Source organism: Paroedura picta, chromosome 2 (genome assembly GCF_049243985.1).
Source record: "Paroedura picta isolate Pp20150507F chromosome 2, Ppicta_v3.0, whole genome shotgun sequence".
Classification (NCBI taxonomy): Eukaryota; Metazoa; Chordata; class Lepidosauria; order Squamata; family Gekkonidae; genus Paroedura; species Paroedura picta.
In genome coordinates this window covers 90,405,915-90,429,252 of record NC_135370.1, presented here as the reverse complement: position 1 = coordinate 90,429,252, position 23,338 = coordinate 90,405,915, and the positions used below count along the sequence as shown (strand labels likewise).

At 42.2% G+C, this 23,338-nt stretch overlaps 1 protein-coding gene across 3 annotated transcripts in view; it reads left to right on the top strand.

The window, feature by feature from the left end:
* Nucleotides 1–23,338, top strand: part of OSBPL5 (oxysterol binding protein like 5) — a 212,596-nt gene that overhangs the window by 79,120 nt on the left and 110,138 nt on the right. The window contains exon 1 of one of the 3 annotated variants that reach the window (XM_077321554.1): nt 11,522–11,540. The exons of the other annotated variants lie outside the window; for them this stretch is intronic. The gene's annotated coding sequence lies outside the window, so the exon portion shown is untranslated. Of the gene's footprint in view, nt 1–11,521; nt 11,541–23,338 lie in introns of those variants that run through there. 3 annotated transcript variants of the gene reach the window in all.

The following is a 23,338-nucleotide window of genomic DNA, read 5'->3' as shown; positions in this document are numbered from 1 at the left end:
TTGTTTGCACCTGTCATTGCTTCTGGTCCATCTGACTCTGGTTGCAAAGACTTTCTTCAGCCCTTAGTGTTGGATACAGCACACTCTCCTCCCCACTCCCTTGTGCCTCAAATATCTGGATCTTAGTCATGCCATCTTGGAGACAGTGGCCCGAGTAGGAAGAATCATGACTCCTTCCATGCTGTGATCCCACCACTTGGGGCAGCAAATGAGTGGATCTGGTTCTGTCTTGGTGGCAGCCCAGTCTTGATGCTAGAACTGCTATTGGAGGAAGGGAAATGAGACTGGAAGACTAGTGATTTGTGGCTGAGGTGTTATTGAAACTGGGCAGGGGGCTTTCTCGCAGTAAGCCACAGGATCACCACTTTTCATGTTCCCATAGTTGTAAGTTAAAGAGGCTCTTGACACAGTATGTAGGAAAGTGAAATTCCAACAGATTTCCAGGGTTGAAAATACCAAATTCACATTAGAGTCCTTGTTTTTAAAAGTTTTGTTAGGGGTTTTTAATGCAAAAAAAAAAAAAGAAAAAAGAATGAAAAGCAAATAATAGACAAGGTAAAACCAATACAATATATATTTTCTTGCATTTTCAGGGAATCAATACATAAACAATGACCAAATATCTGGTAATCCTTGTTTATCATATGGAACTTGATCTGTGTGGCATAACACATTTCTAAGGGTAGAACTTGGCAAAGAAACCCAACTTACAAAAACTACGGATCAATTCCTAGCAGGGGCATGTAAGCAAGTCTCAATTAATAAAGTACATAATATGAAATTATTATGCTTTTATTTATCTTTGCCTTCTTTTTACAGATTCAGTGCAAATGTACTTCCTTAATTCATAATATTGGACAAAACAGAAAGATTTTATTCTGGTTGTACACTCATCAGCTTACATTTTAAAAATGTGTCCCGGGAAGCACCTACAAAAAGACTGCAGGCAGATATCTTTGTAATGTTAAAATGGTGAGATGAGAGTATGGCATTTCATGGGACCACAAGACTAATCTAGTAGATGGAAATTTGGACACAAGCTGCCCACATGTCCCTAGTGAAAGTCCATAGTGACAATTGACATGCCTCTAGAACTACAGCCTTCAGCTGTAACAGCTTGGAGGATGGAGATGGGAGCAGAAGGCTGGATTTTGTGTTCCCTCCTCTGTTCTTAATGCAAGCAGTGAAGATAATTTGATGGATTTCAAGGTTTATTTTCAGGCTAGTCAAATGTGCATCACAACTGTTTTCAGCTGGCATTTTCTACAGTTGGATTGGGTATCTCCATGATGTTTACCACACCACCAGTGCTGTCATTAGATGTTTGCAACTAGACAGTTTGCCCTCCTTCTTCTTGCGTCCCCATTTTCGATGACGCTGCCTATCCGCCACACATTTCTGCCTCCAGATGAGCCAGGCAGGGCAGAAAGGTTCCACTTCATGGGGGGTGGGGGTGGCTTTTTTTCCTGTTGGAAAAAATGCCCCAGGTGGCTTGGCGGCACTGCACAGCACTGCGGAGCTTGCCAGGGCATTTTTTGCCCCTTCTGGCACACCGTTGTCAAGGAGGAGCCGGGCCTGGACAGCCTGACTCTTCCTCTGTCGCATGGGCCTGCCCCAACTGAGGCCCTATTGCCACCTGGGTTGCTGGTTAGCTTCTAGATGATGTTCAAGGTTCAGTTTTTGACCTTTAAGGCTATACGCAGCCTGGGTCCAACCTATCTGAGGGACCGCTTTTCTTCTTATGCCCCCCGTAGGGTTCTTCGCTCTGCGGGTATGAATCTGCTGGTTGTTGTGGGCCCCTGGGAAGTTTGCATGGCCTCAACCAGGGCTAGGTCGTTTTCGGCCCTGGCCCTGACCTGGTGGAATGAGCTCCTGGAAGAGCTGAGGGCCCTGAGGGCGCTCTCTGTGTTCCACAGGGCCTGTAAGACAGAGCTCTTCTGCCAAGCATTTGGTTGAGGCCAGGGCAGAGACCAGGGTTACTAGATCTTTGGTCCCTCGCTGCTCTTCTTCAATCTCTGCTCCCCCCAGGCTAACATTTCCTAGGGTCATCTAGTGGAGCAACAATGACTATGAGCAGCAGAGGTGAGGGTCCTCAAGAGAGCTAAGTTGCTGATTATGCCACTTTCGATTGCGATGGAGGTTTTATATGTATTTTATATTTTTATGTAAACCATCACAAGCTGGCTGGGCCGAGAGTGGCAGTCTATAAGTCTAATAAATAAATAAGGAAATGTGGATATATCTCTGTTCCATTGTTGCAGGAAACGGAGGGCCTGAGTCGGGCCACACTGGGGATAGGCCTAACTCACTGTGACATCATATGGAGCCAGGAACCCCCCACTGGACCAGCAGTAAGGCAGGGCTAACTCCCTGAGTGGTAACGGTCCCTGAATAACCAGCAACAAAATTCTGTTAGCTTAATGATCTGAACTGGTAAAAAAAGGATTCTCTAACAAATTCCACATACACTTAAACATTTAGCCTTCAGATTTAAATTTCTCTGTGCATTTTGTGCACTCATGAATAGTAACAGTTAAAAAATTCTCACAGCATATCTCTGACAACAGGATGGGATGCCTCAGAAGCTTGAGTCCATAAATGCCTAACCTTTGGATTCAGATCTCAAGGAGCGCCTGAGCAGTTTCTCTCCTTGTGTTCTTTGGATGCTGTTAATAGAGTTAATCTCTATTGTTGGGAGTGTGTTCTGGTTCTTGTTGGAATTCAACTTCATTCTTAAAGGGATCTGATTATGTTGTACATACATTGGTTGCATAACTAAGATTGTAGGTGTTAAGTGATCAATATTACAACTGGTGCATAGCTTAGGTAGAAAAGTAGAGACACTCAGCCACACCCAGCTTATCAGCACATTGTGAAACTTAAGCCTTAGTAGTGCATATTCTAATTTAGTAAACAATCCAGGTTGACTGTTTGAGTCAGTCAGTTAGAGCCTTTATTAAGGATTAATAAAATAATAGGTTTGTTTGAATCTAAAGACTAGCCTGGAGGTCTCCTTATATTCAAGTTTTCCCTTCTTCTAGAAATTAACTTTAAAACTATGTATATAGTGGGAAAGACAATAGCAAAGAAGTAAGATATGTTGCAGTAATAGCAGGGTGCTAGTCCTTGCCTGAGTTGTTAAACCACCTCTTTCCCTTTCACTGGGAAAAACAATTTTTTGGATTGAATACTTGGTCAGAGTACTTTTGCTCAACAGCTGTGGAGTGGTGGAGGTTAGACATGTGCATTACTTTACGCACTGAAGCTTTAAAAATGTGTCAGCTTTCTTTCAGCAGTATTGAACTATGAGCCCATTGAAGTTAGTAAGGCTTTTGCATTGAGTGAATTACAATCTTGAGTTAATCCATTACACTGCTACCATGAGGATTAACAGATAGAGCTCCCCCCACCTTGAGGCCACAGTTAGGCCCAAATTAAGGGTGTAAACAGAATGGTTCCAGTGCTCACGACATTTGCTCCAACCAGCCTTGGCTGATTACATCTGGACAGTAGGTCCAAGATGTGGTAAATCTTTTACTAACAAAGTTGTCTTAAAACAGACGCGTTGGGAGGGGTTCAAATGAGTGGTAGCAGATCAACCCCAGTCCATTTTGGATTATACTGATTTTCTAGAGAAATGTCTTGTTGTCCTGATTGATGGCCTTTGCAGGAGGAAGATAGAAGGAATGCATCCCTGTTGATTCTGCTGCACATTTCAACTGTGTTTAAATAGCATTGGCCTTGGCATCCTGCTTGGAATGCCTAGTTAGTAAGGCCGGGAGAGTAATTCTGTGCCACAGGTTCAATGTCTCCCTGTCAGGTAATTTCCAGAAAGTAATGCCGGACTGTTGCTATACACTGTAGAATTTATGATGCATGTTCTTCAAGGACAAGGATCCCATGGGCTTTGTGTAATTAATGTGGAATGATATGTCACCAGTATGCACATGGTGCTAGCTCGGCTCCTCTCTTTTTTGCAAACCAGATGTACAGCAGAAGTCCTGAATAAAAATATCCAGATAAGATGGAGTTACTGATCTGGATGGTTCTTCCAACTATATGGGTATTATTCAGCCAGTTATGTTCCCCCCTCAAAGATCAAGGTCACAGATAATTAGGTCCACATTTGCATATAGATTCCCAAATGGCATCACAAGAATCACTTTCCAACAATATTGGCTGTTGAATCAACAATGTCATTTTCTTAGAAAAGATTTATTTCATTTATTTTATTTATTATTTATATTTATTGATTTTATTTTTCAAATTTGTATGCTGCCCTTCCCCAAGGGCTCAGGGTGGCTTACAATAAATCATCTAAAGGAGTGGTGCTCAACCTTCCTAATGCCGTTACCCTTTAATTCGGTTCCTCATATTGTGGTGAACCCCAACCATAAAATTATGCAAGTATTCTTTCACAGAAATTAAATCCAAACTGACCAAAGGTGTAAAGTTCCATTGTTCATGATATACAAATTGTTTCCCCCCCCCCCCCCGGGTTTCTCAGTTCAGTTCTGCCTCTTGTTCCCATGCAGATCTCGCTCTTTTCTGCTGCTCCAGACAGATGAATGCTCTATCACAATCTACTCTGCAAGGCTGTTGTGTAGATGGCGCCTCCCTGGCCAAGCTGCTTGCCCTGCTGCAAGCCCTGTGAAAGGGTCATTTGACCCCCCAAAGAGTCCCCCAGGTTGAGAACGACTGATCTAAGCAGTGATTAAAACATTTTAAAATAGCCAAATTTACATTTTAAACTCAAAAGGAACTCCTTGCCTTTGTTTCCAATAGGAGGGAGTGGTAAAGTGTTTCAGATGTTAATAGACTCAATGGGCATGCAGATGTTTATTATTTGTATTTATGTTTATGTTTGTGTAGGAAGGCTAGCTTATTGATTGTATTGTAGGCCTTGACCATAGGTCCCAGTTATTTTTATTTTGATCATGTCAGACTTGGCCACTACAGTGTGTGGTATAAAGGGATACCCTAAAATAGTGATCCCCAACCTGTGGGCTGCGGACCACATGTGGTCCTTCCACTAATTGGAGGTGGGCCACGAAGGACGCCTCCCCCCCCCGGCCCTTTACTTCATCCCCCCCGGCCCTTTACAACACACTTCAGGTGTCATTGTCTCCCATCACTCCCAGATGGGACTATCTCGTTGCAGAGAAACAAGCTCAGGGTTCCCATTGATTTGTTATTGTCATGAGTTAAAATTTCCATTTTAACTCATAAAGTTAAAATAAAGTGTTCCTTATGTTCATTGTTGTGGCGTGTCTGTATCTTATTTTGAAGGGATGTTTAAACATTACCATAGCGATCAGAGAGCGTTAGGGCAGTGGTTGAGAGTAGGGGAGTAAACTACCCTCCCCCACCGGGCCTCAGTAAAAGGCGTTGAGTGGTCCCCGGTGATAAAAAGGTTGGGGACCACTGTCCTAAAAAACACTTTGTAAACTTCAGTTGTTTCAGACTGTGGTGACTAGCTTGTTGACTGGAGTATGATTGTATTGTAGGCCTTGACCATAAGTCCCAGTTATTTTTATTTTGAATATTTTATTCTGAATATATGTCAGAATAATAAAATCATACCAATACTGAAACATTTTCACTGGTAATTTTTTTTGGCAGGGGGTGATTCAAGGTGCTGGGTTTGACCTATGAATCTTTGCAGTTAGGAACCACAATACTTGCAGACTCCCCTCTTCCAGGATGTCCTTTTCCAGGTGCTTCCATCTTCTGAGGTTGAACAGATTGCCCCCAGTAATGGCAGTATATTGACTTTTGTCACCATCATTATCACCTAGGTGCCAGGCTTAGTCCATCCTATTTTCTGTGCTTTTAATCAATATTTAGTTTGATTTTTAATGCTGGAATTGGATTTCCCCGCAGGTTTTGTGTTCTTTTATTGATATTTTTGGACTTTTCATAAATAAATATATTTAAAGAATAGTGTGAATGGCCTGGGAAAGTAAGTGGGATGTGCATTTTGAGCAATGCCCTTGCTAGAAGCTAAAAACTTAGAGTAGCAGCTACTTGGTGTTTGCAACTTCGTGTATGACTCTATTGAAAAAGCTGTTTCTGAGCACATTTTATCAGCAATGCTGGAAAGGGATGAAGCTCCTGGGGTTCTTAGAGGACATTCATGTCTCCCTTTATGTTGGTTTACAATATCTCTATTGCACATAAACAGCTACTACATTTCAGGAAGGTCTTCTAAGGGCAAAACTTCCCTAAAGAAAGGTGATTGAGGGTGTCCAGTGAAGTATTTCTTAAAAGTGGTGAAGTGTAGAAATGGTTTGAGACTTCGGACTTAAAAGGAAAACAAATCCTCACTCTTGGGGGGTCAGAGAGAGTAGCAGGTCAAGGTCTGTATATGTGTTTTGAACTACTTTTCTCTTATGAAAAATAGTAATGTCTGCTCAGCTTATTCCAGTGCTCTAAAAAGTTATTTTGTTCCTGTAAGGGTTCAGGTGTGACTACAGCATAAATAAGATCTGTTTACTTGTTGTATTAAGATTAGTATTTTTAAATTATTTTTCCACTGGAGTGCCAACTATCTTTTAATTGCAGATCAGAGGTTAAAGCCCTGCTCAGTTTAGCATAGAACACAGAGTACTCTCTTTTATAAACAGTTTCTGGGCTAATTTTTATGCCTGTTCTAAATTATTCTTTCCTTCCTCGATCTTTCAAGAGGCTTAGCTTTAGAAACTGTGTAACATCTGGAGCATTAAATGTTATAGTTCCAAAATCCATCATTTCAGTTCTGTGGTGAGAGACTGAGGCTCCTTAGTGCATGCGTAAACTTGTCTCTGAACCTTTCCACTATGCCAACATGTTGCTCAGCTGCATTGCAGAGAGGACGGGGAGGGGAGCTCAAGTGCCTTAGCAAAATACAAATGGATGAAATTTGAGACAAAAAGATATGTGTTTTTTTTTACATCTCCTGCACAAATTGTCAGTAACAACTGGCGATTTTTAGTCATCAACCTTGGAGGTACAGATGGTTCACTTTCTATTTAAATCTGATGTACCCCTTTTTCTTGGTTTTGGTAAACAAATGTATCCTTTAAAACAAATTATGCTTAGCACTTCCAGATTAGTGGTGAGTCTGTAGGAGTGGCAGAGGCAAATTAAACAGGCATATTAAAAAGCTATTTCCAAAAATATGACCTACAAGTAGCACCACATGATTTATTTATTCATTTGTATTCCCTCTCATAATGGTGCCATTCACAATTTGCCCTGTATCCACAACTAATCTTGACTAATCAGTCAAGCAGGCCTCTCCCTGTGAACTTGATTCCCAGGCAGAAATATATGGGAGAACACAGTCCTTCATATACATCAGTCCCGAGCCCTATAGGGCTTTAAAGGATAAAGACCAAACACCTTGAATTGGGATTGGGAGCAGACTGGGAGGCAATGTAATTGCTGTAGTATCAGGATCACATGCAGCTGTTAACTGGCCCTGACCAACAGCCTAGATGCAGCTTCTGTACTTGCTGCAGCTCCTGAACACTCTTCAAGGACAGTTCCAAGTATAATGCATTGTAGTAGTCCAGTCTGCTTATAACTAAGGCATGGATCACTGTGGCTGGATTTGACTGAACCAGAAACAGATGCAACTGACACACCAGTTTAAACTGGGCAAAAGCACTCAAAGCCATTGCAGCCACCTGATTTTTTAAGGTGACTGCTGTGTTGGGTAGCACTCCCAAGCTGAAAACTGGCTTTTCAAGTGTAACATAACTCCATCATCCAAAATGGGAAAGATCTCAAGTTACTGGTTTTCCTTTCCATTTACCCATAGAACCTCTTTCATGTCAGGATTAAGTTTCAGTTTGTTCTAGGCTTGTGTGCCTGCATGCGGGCACCGGGTCACGCGCCGCCACCTGCGCTGCCCTCCCTCCCACACTGTGGCGCTGGCTCCTCGGGCTTGAATGGCCGCCAAAGTGGCCGAAGGGTGCCGAAGCGCACACGCCTAGTTTGTTCATCCTCATCTGCCCCATTACTACTCCAAGCACTGGAATTAGGTGGGAGAGATAGAGCCCGGTATCATAACCATGTTAGTGACACCACAGCCCAACTCTCCTAATGACCTCTCCCAATGAGTTAATGTAAGTATTAAATAGCAGGGGAGATGACTGAACCCTGCTCAACTCCAAAGGCCAGTGGCCATGAGCAGAAATCTCCCAATACTAAATCTCCCAATACTACCCCAGAGAAAGTACTCTGACTACCACAATAGCGTCCTTTAGTCTCAGTGCTCAGGAGAGGCTCAATAGGATACTATGGTCAATAGTAATGAAGGCTGCTGAGAGATCCAGCAGGGTCACATCCCCCCTATCTAGTTCTTGATAGAGTTCATCAACCAAGGTGACCAGAGCAGTTTAAATTCCAAATCCCTGCCTGAAGCCAGACTGAAATAGATCTAGAGAATCAGTCTCTACCAAAACCCCTGGGGCAGAGAAGCAACCAACCTCCTTTAGCATCTTGTCCAAGAATGGAAGCTTGGAGATGGCCCAAAAGTTCTCCAACAAAGGAGACATTTTTTCAGGACAAGGGTACTCACTGCCTCCTTGAACATAGGCAGCGTAATGCCAGATAACTCACCTTACCCACAGCCAGTCCCCCTCTTGTGGCTTTTATCAGCAAGGCAGGACAAAACACAGATTTTCTTTGCAATTATTTTAGGTGGATAATTTTTTGTGGATCTTTGGAGTCTAGCCAACTGCTATATTTTGGGTTGAGAAAGCATTCAACAACATTCCTGATTGCATGCTATGTGAATGGAGCTTCTGGAACTATTGTGTTGTCTCCACAGTGTTTCTGGACCTCCACAGTGTTTCTGGTGGGAAGCCTAGCTAAGGGTGTATGCCGTGGGTTCCCTCCAGAGTTGGAAATCTCACTATACCCTCTCAAATGAATGAATAATGTGCTCCATTGGAAGAAGATGCAATTAATAATATGCCAATATAAAGAACAGCCCAATTGAGAAGTCAATTCAGAGTTATGAAATATAGGATTATAAAGACATTCTGTAATTTTTAAAAACACTTTCTTAGTTAATGCTGCCTCCACAATATCACTCAAACATTTCTGTTGATTTCACAGGATTCTGGAATTGACCCTGAAGCAATTTCCCATTGATAGCTTGAATAAGTAGTACATTAAGAAATTATATATAAATTTCCTAGAGCTCAATGGCTTTTAGAAGTAATTTACTATGATGCTCTAGGGGTCAGAAATGTGGTTTAGCAGCTGTATTATGATTTATGTTACTTCTTGGATTGGATAAAGTGGCTTCCTGGTCTGAGCTTGTATTTGTCAATATATATATTAGAAGCTGAAGCAAGGGAAGGAAGAAAAAGTCTCAATGCTGGCAGTCGGCAAGCCAAAGCTACGAGGCATCACAATAGATTAAAACTTCTCAGTACAGCTTAGTGAATGCCCTAAATCTACAGTAGTGTCACAGGAAATGAGATGTGTCAGCATATGAGTTTTTGAAAAATAGGAATAGAAGCTGAGGAAGGGTTAAGAATATAAACATATTTAGGATGAAGCCTTATGCAAAGAGACCAGGGGCACAGGATGTTCTGGGAAGGAAACATCTCAAGAGCATAGGGACACTAGGGCCACGTGCTGTTCATCCAGACAAGTCATAGGGACTGAATTTCACAAATGCCCTCTCTTTTCTTGAGGGCATTTGTTGGCTGGCCTCATTAGGAAGAGAGTGCTCAGTGCATTTGATGCTGAGATAGAGATGAAATTAGGAAGGCTAAAATTTGAAACAAGATTTCCACAAAGATATGCAGATTTCTGACCATTTATTAAATGATAATGGTGGTGGAATCAAGTTGTAGTTACTGTGAGCTAAATAAACAAATGTTCTGTTCCATGATAGCTAAATGGTGTCTTGAATGTGCCTCTGTTTTGAGGAAGAAAAGCTTGTTTCTTTATGGGTATCTTAGTTGAAATAATATGCTGCTCTTGAGAGGGCAAGTCATATGTTCATCCAGGATGTGATTAACAAAACGATTAGTTTCTTATTCAGCTTAAAACAGTTAAACACCGATTTACCCCACTTTTTCACACTGCAATCTCCTTCTACCCTTTCTCACAGCCTTCCTTCCTCCTGAAGCCCCACTAAGAAAAAGAAAAAAGAGATGGAAAAGGACTTGTTTACGTATAGTAGAATGGCAACAAGGAGGAACTACAACAGCAAGGAAATGCAAGAAGAGTTTAGTCTCATTTCAGTATTCCTCCACATTGGAGCCATATTGCTAGACAGCAGATTGTGAGTGGTCAGTCCTCTGCTAAAGCACCAGGAGGACCACCATTCCTAGGCTTAGCCTACCAGTCTCTTTCTTGCAGATGGTGGACTGAGAAATACAGTCGTTCCAAATACAGCTGGAGTAGAGAGGAGCCCTCTCTATACCTCAGTGTAATATCCTGAGTTCTCAACTTTTGAACCACTTATTTTGAACTGTTACCATTTCTTGTATTCAGGGCAGTGATACTAGTTTAGTGGCTTCAGGGGCCTTTTGTGGCTCTTCTGAGTACTGTGCCCCAATATGGCACCTGACCCATGTTCCAGGAAAGGAAGAGGTTTATGGTTAAAAGATGGTTCCTACCTTGAAATGACCACTGCCAGAGGAATGGGTAACCTACAAGCCTCCTTGAGGTGCAGACTTCATGCTAGGAAAGGAAGTAAATGTGGCTCGTTTAGTAGGTGATAATTGCAAACATGGCTGTGTAGGAACTATGGTGTGACTGTTACTAATTTATGGTTCAATTCAAGTTCAAATAAATAGGGTATGGTTTGCCTCCTTGGTTGGGTGTATGTTTTCTTAATTCTGTTAAGGACTTTAAGTAATTATTTTTGACTACTTGCTTCTTTCGTCTTTTAGGTACAAAATGTTTTGGAGTAGTTTAGAATGATACAGGCTCAAAAAAGAGTAATATATTATGAAATGTGTTCACAGTGCAGTCCTATGCACACCTAATCAAAATTCAAAATCAGAGTTAACCTTAAAACATGTTAGAAATTAATAATCTATTAGATTAAGCCATTTAAAGTTTTATTTTAGTCTAAAATTAAAATAAACAAGAAACTAGAAGCAATCCTCTCATCTTTCATATGGAATAAATTGTAGCTACTCTGTTGGATTGGCTTATGAGGGACACAGAATAGATAAGGGAGTAAAGAAATGTACATCATTGACAAAGAAACTGCAGAGTTTGACTTTCAGATAGTTATTTGTTAAACAGAACAGAGAAAGTGTGACTTCCCCATTATATATGGAACAAAGTTACTTGCTCATAATTATATATTAACAAAGAGTTACTAAGTGCTGCAGTTGCCGATGAAGAGAATATTGTTAAGTTCACTGTAAATTTGTCCATAGTAATGCTTAAAATTGTAATTTCTAGGCACTTGTTTAAAGGCATTGTGAAAGTTTCCTATTAGTATAAGGCTGTGATGTAACTGAAGGAGCAGCTTGCGGTTTAGAAGGTCTATACTGAAAGCTAAATTGCTCTCTTGAGTAAGTAATCCGTTTCCATATAAAAATAATGCATTGGGGAAGTAATTCAAAATGCTTCTGAATCTTTTAAAATGTGATATTGAATCATATGGATTATGGGATAAAGCAAGGCTAAAATATTGATACTATCTTGCCTAAAGAGAGAGCCTTTTTTGTGATACAGATAATACGATGATGCTTGTAGTGTCTCTACAGTTCTTTGTGATTTCCAAGGACTTGCAAATAAGTTCCTAGGTTTCCCATTGCCATGGGATAATTTGTTACTTAGGCAGGAGTTGATCCATCAGAAAAAAAGTTAACAATTTCCAAGCAAAGAGGATTTATAAAGGGTAGCTATGTTTTATGATGGGTAGTTATGTTTTATAATGGGTAAGCTACTTTTTAGTGGGAAGAAATGATGTCTAAAACAATAACTCCACTGGCCATAACACTGATATTAAGTTATTAATTATATTCACAGTTATCATGTTCACAAGGAAACATTATGGCTCTAAATACTCTAGTTTGGTTCAGATAATATGTTTTCTAATGGCTTGGAGATTGATAGTGTCTAGGGTTGCCAGCTCTGGGTTGGGACTTTGGGGTTGATTTTGGGGGTGGAGACTTTAGGGGTGGAGCTGGAAGAAGGTGGGATTTGGGGTGGGGAGGAACCTCAGTGGAGTATAATGCTATGGAATCTACCCTCCAAAGCATTCATTTTCTCCAGAGAAACTGACCTCTGTCATCTGGCAATGAGCTACAATTCCAGGGGATCCTCGGGTCCCACCTGGGGACTGGTAGCCTTAAGAGTGTTTCATGGATTCACTTGTGACCTCCAGTTTTCTGTAGATTTCCTCAGAGGTTGCCATAACCATAGTTTGTCTTTATTTCTGAATCTGAGCTAATCCAAACTGACTTCAGACAATGATCTCAAGTCATGGCTTGGGTTCAATGGTAAGGCAAGTTTGCCAAAGAACAGTTGTTTTTTATACCCCGCTTTTCACTACCTGAGGACTCTCAAAGCTGTTTACAGTCACCTTCCTTTCCCTACAACAGAAACCCTGTGAGATAGGTGGGACTGAGAGAGCTATGATAGAACTGCCCTGTGAGAACATCCCTAACAGAACTGTGATTAGCCCCTGGTCACCCAGCTGGCTGCATGTGAAGGAATGGGGAATCAAACCCAGCTCCAGTTTAGAGGCTGCCGTTCTTAACCATGACACCAAGCTGGCTCTCAACCTCTATTGGGGGGGGGGGGGCTGGAAATCCTCTGGAATTGCAAGGTGACAGAGATGTCTTCCCTTGAAGAAAATTTTGTAGGGTGGACTCTGCTGAAGTCCCTCTCCAAGGCTCCACCCCCAAATTACCAGAGATTTTCGCAATCCTGAACCTATGATAAATCTTGGTTCCACTTGGTAGTGGAACAAGACTTTCTTGCTTCCCCTCTCCAACGGCAGCACCATATGTCCCCTCAGTGCAGCTCCTAAGGAATAGTGGACCCCCAGGAACAGCATGCAGAGAAAGTTAGAGGTCTGACCTGGGTGGGAGAATTCGGTTAGTGGAAAATTTCTGCCAGATCCATTCTAATCCATTTCTTGAAAGAAGCTTGCATATTGATTTGGAATGCTCTTGGTTTGTGGTAGATCTAACTGGGACATAATAGCTAAAGTCACAGCATTTTATATGGGGATGGTGAAGTGGCAGTCTTGATTTGAAGATGAGGAAGCATGACACCCCACTTGAGTTCTGTAGAGCCCTGAGGTGGATTTACAGAAGGTTTCAAAATAGTCAGCTGTATATCGTGTTATCTTAATAGCCGTATTTTCCTACATTGATTAGGTTTTTTTTTTTGTTTACTATACATTACCCTGGTTATCCCAGGAAAAATAAAAGGATGGAGATAAATAAGCAGCTATTAGTCATGAATACCAGTAACATACTAGATTCTGGATCATACCACTTAGGATCATATGCTCTATTTGTAGTAATTCTGTGGGTTAGGCTGATGTGGCAGAATAAAGCCTATGTCATAAACTGAATTTAATTGCTAGTTCACATCTTAAACACGGTTATTAATGAGTCAGTTCTGTTGAATGCAGCGAGATTTACTTTTGAGTGAAAAGGTCTGTTTGGGTGGTATTGTAATTTTACTATCACATTCATTGCCCAGTGTAAAATCATAATAGACTGTAGCAAATACTGGTAATATTTTTGTTATGCTTTATAAAGTAACATTCATTTATTTTACTGCTTATGGTGATAAGTGCTTGCATTTAGAATTAGGGTTTTAATCTTTCTATGTATAATATATCACGGCACACTTGACTGAATGGGGAGTTCTACTCTTAATGTTCTTAATGTTTGTGTATATTTTGAAGACTGCAGAATCGTGGAATGGGAAAGGTAGAAAAGACCCACCATGCTGAAACAGGACCATCCGTTCACAGTCATGCAGCTAAGGAGGGGAGTGCAAAGAGTTATCAGAGAACTTACAAAAAAATATACATGCCCACCTGTCTGAATAGCTATTAACATTAACAAGTTATTTGTCCTGGATAAACCGGTAAATGGGTAGCTAGATTAATGTTTTAACAAATTAAATATTATATAAAAATGTAATTAGCTCCCACCCATTTGGGAAACACTTCAAGGCTGTCAAGAAATCCCAGGGTTTCACAAATCCCTGATTGAGAAAGCATGGGATAGAGGGAGAACCCTCATGTAAATTTAATCTGAGACATTTGAGGATTGTTTATGTTACTTAGTTATTAGCATCTTCCATAGGCTGTTTCAGAGCACTGATTATACTAGACCTCCCGCAGTTCCACTTGGGAGATGATGAGTCTGAGATCAACCAGCCTTGCATGACTTCCCCCACTGGAGTAGAAGTAAGAATGACATAGGCCTGGCCATGCCCACCCACCGGGCAGTTCTGACTAGGTTAATGCCACCAGGGCTTTCTTTATTCTGTGGGTCAAGTCTTGTGCTGCCTGCATGCCTGCCTTTCATGTGCTATATAAAGTATGATGATGCAGCCCTGGCTTTGCTCATGCTTTCTCGCTGCAGTGTAAACTATGTTTTCATGCACAGGACTTTTAAAGCAGCTCCTGCTTCAGGCCTACTCTGGTTGGAATACGACATGCCCATTTTTTACTTTCTCTTCCAAAATAGAAATGACCAAGAAATCAGATAAACAGCCAGAGAGAAGTTTAAAATCAGTTTATGTTAACATAACACAATAGAAAAGAGTAAGAGTCCATTAGCGCCTTGGGAGTAAGAGTCCATTAGCGCCTTAAGGACTCACAACATTTGTTGTAGAGTATGAACTTTCGTGCTTTTGAGCTTTCTGAAGAAGCGAGTGGTGACACATGAAAGCTCATACCATGCCACAATTTTTGTGAGCCTCTAAGGTGCTACTGGACTCTGTATTGTTTTCTGTTGCCACAGGCAGACTAATATGGCTACCCATCTTGATCTATGTAAATACAATTTAATTTAATGCATTATACGGGTTTTAAAAGGATGAGATTGAACTGTGTTGCATTCAGGGCCAAATATCCCTCAGAGTACATTCCTTGAGAAATAGCTAGGTTCATGGTGTGTGTGTGCATGCATGTATTGCTTATTTTGGCCACACTGAACAAGAAAATGGGTGGCTTTTACTCAAAATGGGTTTATTGGGCAACTTTGGTAGATTGCTGTAGTAATCCTGCAGTGCCTTTTTCTGTCAATTTCAGCATACTTGCATTTTACCCTCTTGTGCCCTTCCCCTTATTGTTGCCCATGCAGTGAGTTCCCAGGATCTCTCTCTCTTGACTGCAGTGTGTATGACCTGTTGCAGGTTTCATTCTAACCTTACATAACCAACCTGCTTTGCTCTTTTTTCCTGTGACTGCTGGTTCAAATACATTAATCGCTCCTGTACTTGAATGGTCTTTTTATACTAGGAACAAATTGTTTTATAAAGGTTTTTTCCCCTCATCCTTTTGAAACCAGTGATTTTGAAGTAATTAACAGTGATAAAAGCCCTTGAGGACAAAATAAGTAAAATAAACAGTCTGCTGCCTTTTGAGAATAATGCTTTCCCTTAACATCTAATTCTCAGCATGGTCCCATATGTGGATATTTAAATCTAGAGACTAGGGCCATGGATAGACAAGGCAGCTCTTGCTACAAAACTGAGATGATCTGCAAGTTGGAGAAAAATCTGAAACTATAAATAAACAACAACAAAACATTAGGTGTTAAAATCCTTAAAATAATAGAAGCAGTGCCTGTAGCTTTAAGAAATTAATATGCTCAGTGGCTGTTGTTGGGCAACCAGAACAGTATTCAAGTCTTGGTTTTTTCAGGAAAAGGCAGGGGGGCAGGGAGGGATTCTTTCCAGGGCTGTTTTGGTCTTTGAAAGAGGGCTAACTGGGGCCAGTTCTGGCAGCAGCCACCAGGTAACTTGCCATCATATGATTTGCATGATTCACCCAGGCCTGGCTGTTTGTTACTGTTGAACAAGAGTCACCTCACTAAACCCATAGTAAGTAGGTCCAGACTAGGATCTGAGTCAGCCAGGTTTAAATCCCCACTCTGCTGTGGAAGCTCCCTGACTGATTCTCAGTCTAACCTACCTCAAGGATTATTGGATGACTGCTTTGGGTCCTCATTGTAAAGTAGGATATACATAAGGTAAATAAATAATGAAAATAGCTTAAAATGGGGGAGAAGGAGAAAGGAGGAAGGTGTGTAGGAAGGAGAAAAAGAAATAGAGACAAGAGAGGATATGGGGGCTGCCAGGAGGAGGGAAAGAAGAAATCACGTGGGGAAGGAATACTGTGGAAAGTGAGGTATCCCACACAAGTCCTTGCCAATTTCCCACTGTGGAATTGTTCCAGGCTTAGTCAGCACTGAAGACAGTAAATCTGAAGACAGGCTTGTAGATAAAGGTGAGATAGGCTTGTGAGCTTTGGTGCGCTTCGGCCACTTCCGTAGCCATTCAAGCCCGAGGCGAATGGCCGCCAAAGTGCGCCCAAGCGCACAAGCCTAAGGTGAGATAACTGGTGGCTGGGAAGGAGACAAGGAAGCAGGAAAGTGAGAAAGGCTATAAAGGTTTTCAAGAGAAAGAAAAAACAGTGGGGGAGGGAAGTACCCCTTGTAAATTCTTGTGGGTCACCTACTTGTTACATCTAAGCAGGATTTACTGTATAACTGAACAAATGCTAAAATTCCAATGTAACATGTTCAGTGACAATGGGTATGCTAGAAATGTGTGTTTTACAAAGGCAGGCAAAACAGGAGTTTGTACTGACATATCGACTTTCAAGCACTGTCTGAGTGGCCTATGGATTCCAATTTGAATATAAAATATTCCAGTTTTTTATTTTTAACATGAGTGTGTAGACCTCAGGGTTGAAGAAATATTTGATGATAATATGATAAAAATCAGAAGGTGGGGGAATGCTCAGTCCTGGCACATGCCTGAAATAGTAACTGATTTAAAATGAATAATAGCATGAGATGAATCATAAACCAACAGTATGATTGTACTCCTCGCATCAGAGTCTCCTAGCAGTCCCTTTTATCAAGCATATGATATACTATGAGTTAGTCCAAGGTATTTTCTTTTGCCAGCCCTCTGGTGAAACAGCCCCCCTCATTAGGGCATTTACGTGATGTTGTAAAACAGAGCTACTTAATAGAGTTTTGGGGAATCTTAAAGAGTGTAGGTATGTGATCTCTGACTTATCTCTATTAAGATTTTTAATAGATGCTACTTTTTTGTTTTTGTTTTTTTACAAAAAATCATTTCTGCACAAGGAATATTTTGCGTCACAGCCTTCTAATAGTGTCGGCTTATTTGGCCCCCTCCAAGTGATGTCGACAACATTCGTAGGTCATGTCGCAATTCAGCCACTATTAAACTGTGAGCAACCAGGGCAAAGAATGTACAGAAGGGGAAAGGTGCCATAAAATCAGCAGCCCTCGCTCCCTTGCTCCCTCCCCCCTCCATTTCCTGCCTAGCGAGGGAGGTAGATTCCCCCCTGTCAGTTCAACCTCCATTAAGTCTCAATGTAGTTTTTTTAAACTAAGTGCCTCCTTCCCTTCCTCCTCTTGGTTGTCAGACCCCCATCCCTTATTCTCCTCTCTTCCCCCCCCCCACACCCTGCTGGTCCGCCTGCCTGCTGCTCAGCCATTCCTTCCACAATCACTTAGGACTCCTGCCCTCCATCTCCCTCCCCAAGCACTTCTTAAGTGGGGCGCTGCCTCCACACTGCTCATGCCGCCATCGCACTGCCTGTGCCACCACCGGGCCCTCTGCCATGAGCATCTCCCATTAGCATTGTGGCTGGATTTGCACGAGCAAGCCTCGCCTTCCTGGTCTGGCTCCGACAGCAGGGCAGGCAGTGCTGCCGCTTTAAGGAGGGGGGGGAAGTTGCCTTCTTGCCAGCCAGCTAGGTAGGTGGTGGGTGGCTGTTTTGCGCTTTCCCTTCTCTTCCAGCTTGGTGTAGTGGTTAGGAGTGTGGACTTCTAATCTGGCTAGCCGGGTTTGAATCTGTGCTCCCCCACATGCAGCCAGCTGGGTGACCTTGGGCTCGCCACAGCACTGAGAAAACTGCTCTGACCAAGCCCTGCTTAATAAGTGCTTGGGGAGGGAGAGGAAGGGCGGGAGTCCTAGATTACTGTGGTAGGGAATGGCTGAGCGGCAGGTGGGGGGCCAGTGGGTTGGGGTGGGGGTAAGAGAGGGGAAGAAGGGATGGGGGTCTGACAATGGAGATTGAACTGACGGGGGGAACTGCCTCCCTCGCTGTGCCCTCTGCTGGCTGCCCGGCTTTACCTTATGTGGCAATGCATAAGAATGAATATGCGTTGTCACGTGTAAGCTTCAATTTTTAAAAAAGGTAGTCCGATTGGTTGCTTCCATTGATTGACAGGCCGAGGAGCGGTGAATGCTTTCTCTTGCTTTTTGTGCTTCAGCAGGGAAGGCTTTAAAGTGTGGAGGGGAGAAATAGCGTGATTTAATATCCTGCTATTTCTGGTAGAAGGCATCGCACAATTTGACCCGCTGTGCGGAAATGGTAACATATTTACAACTCTGCCTGCCCACAGTTCAAGTTCTTTGACTCTATTAGCATGAGTGGTGGTTATATTCATCTGTCTCACAACTTACAGATCTTCTCTACACATACACATGGAAACAGTGAATTGATTTTGTGCATTGAAGCCTTAAGATAGAATACTTTTTAGGAACGACATTCTCGCTTGCATTCATGCGTCTTAACCTGCTTTACAGATGCAGTCCAAAACCCACTTAAATATTCAAGTGTTTCTGCCTTTTTAACAAGTTCTGACAGCATTTCAGAATAATAGAACTGAACTTGGAAGAAGAGAATGTGTGGGTAATTAAGACCAAGGGATGATTAAGACCATATGAGTTTTTACACAGTGAAGATAAGTTCATATACACATGTTCATCATGACGATGCAAGTGGTAAACTTGCATTGCGTGAAACGGTGCTCGCATGTCAAACACTGCAGAGAGAGCTTTTTGTAAAGTGGTCCTGTTGGAGGACCACTTCAATTTCAGTCAGGCTCCACAAGCTGATTCATCTTGAGTTTAGCATATGTTGTTGGAAGTCACACAACAGCCTTTGCCTGTGGAAGTTTTGCTGAATATTGGCATGTGCTGTCAAATAAGCAGTTGCCACAGGCTCAGGGAGGGGCATTGGTCATCTGTTGTTGCCCCCACCTTGTGAAATGGGCTATCAGAGGAGGTAAGAAGGGCTACCTACTGCAAATGTTTTGGTGTACAAGTGCTTTCAATTAAATTTTAGGGTTTTTAATGTTGTTAGGTGAGTTATCTCCTCTGGCAATATTGTTTTTTTTAATATTGTTCATTTTGGGAGAAAAGGCAGAATAATAATATATTAATTGTTATATTACATTATTAATAATATTTGTTTTATAACTAAAGAAATAAACACTCCCTCAGTTCCAGTGGGTATGTGGAGCTAAATTGTGGACAGACCTTGACAGTGCCCAAGATGCAGCTTCAGGTATTGCAAGCCCCTGGAGGCCGAGTAGGCAAGGCCTGAGTCCTCCAATTATTAGTGCCCTCTAGGGTTCAATGTACATAGTAGGCTGTGATGCAGAGCCCTCTTTATGCTTTCTAGAATTAAGTATAAATTCACTGATGAATATTTTTCATGCCAATAGTCTCAAAAATAATGTTGCTTCAGGAATAGCTCTGAGGGGATGGTTGTGCATTTCTTTGGGTGGACCATTGTAACTGGCAAGAGTTAGTGCTGCTTAAATTCTAATTTAGCTTGCGTTGTAGCTGAAATGAACTGCTTATTTTTAGAGAAAACGATGCCATTCTTTTAGTTACCGCAGGCTGGTAGAACCAGTTAAGTATAGTAACGGGGAGGGGAAGGAAGAAACAGGCATTAATTATTGTGTTGAGGTGGAGAATGGTACAAATACGGGAACAAAATCGGCTTGTGCCCAGAAGAATAACCCTGTATATTTGTCACTTGCTAGTCGACATCTGTTTGTCTGGCTGTGGCAGCTGCTGAATGGAGCTCTGATTGCAGGGTTTCAGGGGACTGCTGGAGCACAAAAACATATTGCTTGATGGCCGAGGCCCGCTTGCTTTGCTTTTCTCAGCTGGGACTTTGCAGTGTGCATCAAGTCTGTAGAATAAATGGCCTCAGGTTGTGCATCACCTTAGAAAAACATGTTCGTGTGGAGTCAGGAGCACCAAAGACTGTATGCTCAGCTTTCCAATGTTTTCTCCAATTGTACTTTTCATTTAGGTTCCATGCATGCATGGAATGAATCTCTCTTGGCTACAGGGGAAATTATCCATTACTTAGCCTCAGTTCAAGGCTTAATGTCATTAAAAGCTTGTCTGGCTTTAGTGTGACTCGGTTGAAAATAATGGCATTTTATCTCATGCAAAGGAGATAAAGGTGATGATGGGAATCCTGGCGTACTTAAAGTACTGGAAATTCAATTAAAAAACAAACAAACTGCAACACTCCCAGTATATGACACAAGTGAAAGTAGTTCAGTTCTTGTTTTTTATGCCTATTTGACATTTTGCTTCATTATTGGACATTACAGTTTTCTTGTTTTGAAAACATTATCTTTGGGACTGAGATTTGAATCACCTGTATTTTTTCATAGAACGAGAGAAATACTCAGCATTATTTGGTTCAACTGTTGAAGGTCCTGTAAATAGAACATGAGACTGTCTGGGAACCAAATATGAGCCACTCTGTACAGAACAGGTGGGCAATTTTTTCAGCTTGAGGGCCACATCCAGGACTCCTCAGAACTCCAAGCTGTTGTGGGATAGTGGTTAAGAGTGGTGGACTCTAATCTGGAGGACCAGGCTTGATTCCCTACACCTCCACATGCAGCAAGCTGGGTTAGCTTGGGCCAGTCACAGTTCTCGCAGAGTACTCTCAGCCTCACTTACCTCATTGAATGTCTATTGTGGGGAGAGGAAGAGTAGGTGATTGTAAGTCACTTTGATACTCCTTCATGTGGTAAAAAGTGGTTTACAGACCAGCTCTTAGCTGGATGCCACCTCTGCTATCCAGCTAGGGAGAGGGTGGGTGGGAAGAAACGTGCCCTATATATTTATTAATTCATTTAGGTACTTTTAGCCAACTTTTTTCCACTCAATGGCTTGATGACTGTAGGGCGGTCCCAGGAAATGGAAGGAAGGGTTGAGAATCCAGGTCATTGGCCCAGGTCACCCTCCCAGCCTCAGAAGGTATTCAACACTATGTAATTCTATTGTTCTTTGCTGAGGTGTTTGTGGACCCACCCTCAACCCCATCAACAAACTGATGCACGGGAGAGGATGGGGCAGAGCAGATAGTAACAGTTCTGCCCATGGTGGCAACAGACTGCCCTCAGGCCATCAAGCTGACTGTTGCCTGTCAGCATCCGTGATGCCAGGGTTTAAGACAGAGTTGTGGCAGGAAGGGTTATAAATGGCTCTTAATAGCATTTGCCTCTCAAACTCTTTTAACAGTTTTCGCAGCAGCAATCTGGTAGCTGGTGCTGCAGTCTAGCAGGCCAGCATTTCCCAAGACGTTGTTAGGTAACTTGAGGAGAAGGTCCAAAGCTTTCTTCTGGCTTTGTCCCTGGTTCCTCCTACTGCTGCTTTGAAGACCAGCAAAGTTTTTAATTTAAGGTATAAGCTTTCGTTTTCATGCACGCTTTATTCTGCTGCTTCAGACCAACACGGCTACCCACCGGAATCTATATACACAATATGTTGTACACAAATACAATATACCTTAACATAGAAAAAGAATTAATTAATTTATAATAGCTTAGAATTGTATATGACACAAACAAAATCCATCCCCCCTCCCAATCATCACAGGTTGTTGTTGTTGTTATGTGCGAAGTCGTGTCCGACCCATCGCGACCCCATGGACAATGATCCTCCAGGCCTTCCTGTCCTCTACCATTCCCTAGAGTCCTTTTAAGTTTGCACCTACTGCTTCAGTGACTCCATCCATCCACCTCATTCTCTGTCGTCCCCTTCTTCTTTTGCCCTCGATCACTCCCAGCATTAGGCTCTTCTCCAGGGAGTCCTTCCTTCTCATGAGGTGGCCAAAGTATTTGAGTTTCATCTTCAGGATCTGGCCTTCTAAAGAGCAGTCAGGGCTGATCTCCTCTAGGACTGACCGGTTTGTTCGCCTTGCAGTCCAAGGGACTCGCAAGAGTCTTCTCCAGCACCAGAGTTCAAAAGCCTCAATTCTTTGACGCTCGGCCTTCCTTATGGTCCAACTTTCGCAGCCATACATTGCAACTGGGAATACCATAGCCTTGACTAAACGCACTTTTGTTGGTAGGGTGATGTCTCTGCTTTTTAGGATGCTGTCTAGATTTGCCATAGCTTTCCTCCCTAGGAGCAAGCGTCTTTTAATTTCTTTGCTGCAGTCCCCATCTGCAGTGATCTTGGAGCCGAGGAAAATAAAATCTGTCACTATCTCCATTTCTTCCCCATCTATTTGCCAGGAATTGAGAAGGCCGGCTGCCATGATCTTTGTTTTCTTGATGTTGAGTTTCAAGCCAACTTTTGCACTCTCCTCCTTCACCCGCATCAACAGGCTCTTTAGTTCCTCTTCACTTTCTGCCATTAGAGTGGTATCATCTGCATATCTGAGGTTGTTGATATTTCTCCCTGCAATCTTGATCCCAATTTGTGACTCCTCTAATCCCGCCTTTCTCATGATGTGCTCCGCATACAAGTTAAATAGGCAAGGCGACAGTATACAGCCTTGCCGAACTCCTTTCTCAATTTTGAACCAATCCGTGATTCCATGTTCAGTTCTCACTGTTGCTTCTTGACCTGCATATAAATTTCTCAAGAGACAAATAAGATGCTCTGGTATTCCCATCTCTTTAAGAACTTGCCACAATTTGTTGTGCTCCACACAATCAAAGGCTTTAGCATAGTCAATGAAGCAGAAGTAGATGTTCTTCTGGAACTCCCTAGCTTTTTCCATGATCCAGCGTATGTTGGCAATTTGATCTCTAGTTCCTCTACCTCTTCGAAATCCTGCCTGTACTTCTGGAAGTTCTCGGTCCACATATTGCTGGAGCCTAGCTTGTAGGATTTTGAGCATAACTTTGCTAGCATGAGAAATGAGTGCAATGGTGCGGTAGTTTGAACATTCTTTGGCATTGCCCTTCTTTGGGATTGGAATGTAAACTGACCTTTTCCAATCCTGTGGCCATTGCTGAGTTTTCCAAATTTGCTGGCATATTGAGTGTAGCACTTTTACTGCATCATCCTTTAA